The following is a 1798-nucleotide window of genomic DNA, read 5'->3' as shown; positions in this document are numbered from 1 at the left end:
CGAACATTAGGCTCAAGAATCGAGAATGCTTACATCACGCATGTGATGAACGCAATACTGCCTAATTTATGCTCTGATACCAAACTGACACACCCCGACCCGAAATATCAACTAGGACTCCGGATCCAGCTATGTTAGCCGACCCCAGGAAGGTGACGAAGCCATAAAGTGTAGTGATGTGGAAAGCATGAATAAATTTAAACCAAAAAGTGCCTAAATACAAGAGTGAATAAATTTAAACATAAAAGTGCCTAAATACAAGAGTGCGCTGTAAGCGGGAATGAACCTAATTCACACGTGATGACAGAGCATAAGTACAATACAGTAAAATAGGGTGAGAATTATACCATCGATGATAATCCCCTACACCAAGATTTGCCAATAATCTTCGTCGGTACGAAAACTCTACTACTAACACTTGGATGGGCGAAAAATAAGGGTGAGTAGGCCTCAAAATAAAGTCTTAATAAAAACCTTTTGAAAGCGTTATAACCCCTCGCTGTAAAACCCGAATAGTTTCCAAAAAATAATACTACTACGTAGGTATAAAAACCAATGCCCAAGAACAACAAAAACTGAAGTATGCCATGTCATAATATCTCAGCAACAACAAATGTAAGCCAGGATTGAAACCAATATAAAATAGTATGCCAGTCGGAGTCACCTAACGTGACTTGTACGACTGGACCTATAGCTCATCAATCTAGACTAGCACACGAGTCAGAGTCACCTAGTGTGACTTGTACGACAGGCTGGGTATGAATATATACGCTCAAGTGCTACGATCACGTGAAATCTATGCAATAAATCGCGAGTCACTTACGAGTCGAAACCACCTATTGTGGTCTGTACGATAGGCTGGCACCAGACTTGGATCAAAGGTGATCGTACGGTGCGGGAAGTGAACAATTACGTGAAGGTTGGCTCTAGCCCCGGGCGGGAGCATTAATACCGGGATGCAGCCATGATGAGCTCTAAATAAATGTGTGTATACCAATGCAATACAACCCATTCAATCACATAATACTCACCTGAAGCTTACCTAAGTCTTCGCAACATCACATAATACAATTCACAAGTGTAACAATGCAATATTTAAAATGTAACTTATTTATGACACGGCAAGCAAAGCACAGTTCCATATAAAAAAATGTTTCTGGAAACCGTAAAGTTTATACACACACACACACACACACACACACACACACACACTATAAAAAAGAAAAGACCCACTTACCTGAGGTCCGCGCTACAACTCCCTAGCATGAATATCAAGGCGTCACGAACGATCGTCGCTTAGAACAAATATCAATTCACAACACATAATTCTTATCGATAGAACACGTAACTTACGTAAAACACATCCCCAAGGACGTTCAAGAATGATTTGAAACCCATTGGCCAAAAGTCAACCGTTAATCAAAGGTCGACGGTAGGTCCATAACCCTATGTAACTCGATTCAGAAGGTCCACACCTCAGATTTTCCATCCGTAACTTTCAAAGATCCACATTATTCTTCTAAAACATTATACTAAAGTTTCATTACAATCCAACGGTTAGATATCTGCCAATTGCAAATTCAAGTGTCGGTCAACATTTTATTTTATGAACTAACAAATCCAATTTGGGAAGATCCGTACATCATATTCCCGATCCATAAGTTCCTATGATCTTCATAAATTATGTACTATAACATATTAAAGTTTGGTGACGATCCAACGGTCGGATCGTTGATTACTATAATAATCAAGTGGTGGACCTTAATGGAACTAGGTTCAAACGATGGAAATTTATCAA

The sequence above is a fragment of the Pyrus communis genome, chromosome 6, assembly GCF_041283825.1.
Source record: "Pyrus communis isolate YQ-2024b chromosome 6, ASM4128382v1, whole genome shotgun sequence".
NCBI classification, from domain to species: domain Eukaryota; kingdom Viridiplantae; phylum Streptophyta; class Magnoliopsida; order Rosales; family Rosaceae; genus Pyrus; species Pyrus communis.
This window is presented reverse-complemented; position numbering follows the sequence as displayed.